At 34.0% G+C, this 2,870-nt stretch overlaps 1 pseudogene; it reads left to right on the forward strand.

Moving 5' to 3' along the window:
- Positions 1 to 1,568: 1,568 nt before the first annotated feature.
- On the forward strand, positions 1,569 to 1,938 carry LOC149181851 (autophagy-related protein 8C-like pseudogene; annotated as a pseudogene).
- Positions 1,939 to 2,870: the final 932 nt, after the last annotated feature.

Below are 2,870 nucleotides of genomic sequence, written 5' to 3' on the forward strand. Positions count from 1 at the left end.
AAGAAAGAAAGAGTAAGAGCATACAAACAGGTCCCAAACATGATCACACACACATACACAATCAAACACATGACAAGAATATGCACAATACCCAAAACAAATATGTATACATTGAAATGACAATAAAAATGACACTAATCTCCAGGTGCGATAGTTAGGGTGCATGTCTTTACGACACAAGTGTCAACTACAATAAAAAGGTGCGATATTCCATGGGAGTGTGTCCAACACATGTTCTTGTGATAGATAGGATTAACTAATGTAATAAAGTGTGATGGTGTTGCCTTTAGAAGGAGCACCAATTTTATCTTAAGATATGCGAAAGAAAGCGAAAACGACACATGCAAGAGTGAAAATAAGCAAAAGTGACACTTGCAAAAGAAAGAGCAAGCAAAAATGACACATGCGAAAGAAAAATAGAAACATGCAAAAGTAAAATCAAGAAAAAATGATAGTTGAGAAACTTACCTAGAGAATGGCGCACTTGCAACCAAGAATGCTCCTTGTGCTCAAAAGTTGAACTAAGGCCTTGGTATATATAGTTTGTATGAATCGTGAAGTCACCCAAAGCCAAAATAGTTTGTATCTAGAGCGATGAAGGCATTGCTTGCAGATAGTCCTGTTGTATGTACAAGATCAAATATTTGTGATGGTGCCACCCCCATCTTCCATAATTGGTTTGTAGCGATAAAAAATGGAGACTCGGTCATTAAGGAGGTAGTTGCACCAAAACATCTTTGTCATACAAATTCAGATGATGGTCATCAAAATGTGCTAGCTGACATGCCCAAAGAGAATACAGATGGGGTAGATCAATTGATAAAGGCTCTTTCAATTCTTCCATGTCGTTCGACTAAGGTGGAGTTGTCTAAAAATTTGTTTTAAGTGCATTAGTTTGAAATTTTGGATCACCATACAAATGATAATATGTTGAAGGGTTTGAATATTTGTGATGGCTAATGCACTCTCATGTCGTAGAATATATTATTGAACTAAGATATATACCATCGATTTATTCTCTAAAATTTTAGCTTAGATATGGCTTAGGATATTCCACGATACGATTATCCACAAGCTTTGCAGTGCTCATTTATTTACGGTGCAAGATTGTTACATTTGCATGTGCAAGTTTTCTATGGTTCTCGCAACATTATTGTAATAAACACTGAAAACAATTATGAGATAAGTCATTATATCCAACCTTGATATCATGCATTCACAAGAGTTTAGGGGTTGGGATGCATGGTTTTTAAGCCTTTGTGCCATAAATTATGAGGACAAATGTATAAAAGACAAGGGCCTTATTTGGATATTTCTATTTATAAAGAAGTAATTTGTTTGAAGCATCATATTATTTCTTCAGTATTATTGCTTCATGGAGTGATAGGACCATAGATTGAAATTCCCTATTCGATAGAGAGCACAAGAAGACTTTGTAATTATGTTGGAGCATAAAGAACTTACATCAGAAACAAGATGGAGTAAGGCCATCACTCTCATTAAAAATGATGCAAGGTTCCTTATTGTTGAGCTTTAGAAAGACATTCTAGGCTTCAATTGCAGAAACAATGGCAAGAAATTCATTTATGCAAGAGCATGAACTAGAGAAGAGGAAAGCTGAAGTTGCTAAAATAAGGGACAAATATCATTCTCGAAAAAGCTGAGAGAAGCAACATCCTGAACATTGACAAGAAAAATTACCTTGTTCTTTCTGATTTCAAAGTTGGGTAGCTTGTCTATGTCATTCAAAAATAGATTAAGCTAAGTGCAGAGAAGGATATCCGTATTTATGCTAATAATTTGCTCCCTCCAACTGCTGCTATAATGTCCTCAATATATGATGAACACAAGGATGAAGCTGGATTTCTCTATGTGACACATAGTGGAGAAAACATCGTTGGTGATGAGGATGTATTACTTGATGTTACATCCAGTTAGATTAAAAATTCAAATTCGAATTCCTTGCCTCAAAAATGAGGTTGGGTACCTATCAACATAAAAAAATTGTAGTCACTTGAACATGGCTATTGAATTCCATGCTTTAGTTATTAGGTATATTGAAAAAATTATACAGTGAAGTATCGAAAAATATAATCTGGAGCTCATGTTTTCTTTCAAAGTAGTGTTAGGTTTATAATTAATGTTGTCTGTAATGCATCCCAACCATTAGATTCCTGATAAAAGAAGCAGAGCATAAATTTGCATTTTTAATCAAAATATCAACTAATGTTATCTCTTTTGGATAACTCTGCAGTCAAACTCATGTTTTTTTGTATTTTTAAGGTATTGAAGACCATGATCAAGATGTATAAAAATAACTGCGCTCTTAGATGATTCTCCAGCTAAACGAAGATTGCAATTCGAGAATGTGTATATGAAGGTCGCAAAGATGTTGAGAGTAAATACGCATAATAGATGGATAATTTGTCTATTATTTTAGTAAGCCATGTAATGTAATGCTGAAAATATATGTGACCAAGTGAGGTGTACACTAAGCTAGAGAGCTTGATGATCAATTGTATGCTATTAGTATGTTGTTTGAGTCAAAGTTTGTCAATGGAGTTTGTTTGTATGTTGTTGATCGTTGATTGATTATGAGTGTTAAGTGGTACAAAGTTTATAATGCTTATATGTATTGTATTAAATCCTTGTAATGCTTTTTCTTTGGTCATAACATGTTGTCAGAAGTTATGCACATGATACTATCAAGGTTTGGATTTCTCATGGGAGAGATGAATGTTTCTCTTCTGTATTCAGAGTCTTATTGTATACTATACTATCATTATCTTTTCTAGTTCAGAGGAAAGCTTTCACATGGTACTGTTGCATTATTATTTTCAGGTTAAAAGACTGCTTACATATGGAGTTAC

This window comes from Pinus tabuliformis, chromosome 3_2 (genome assembly GCF_031772625.1).
Source record: "Pinus tabuliformis cultivar Carrire ecotype Pingquan chromosome 3_2, CPIR1, whole genome shotgun sequence".
Taxonomy (NCBI): Eukaryota; Viridiplantae; Streptophyta; class Pinopsida; order Pinales; family Pinaceae; genus Pinus; species Pinus tabuliformis.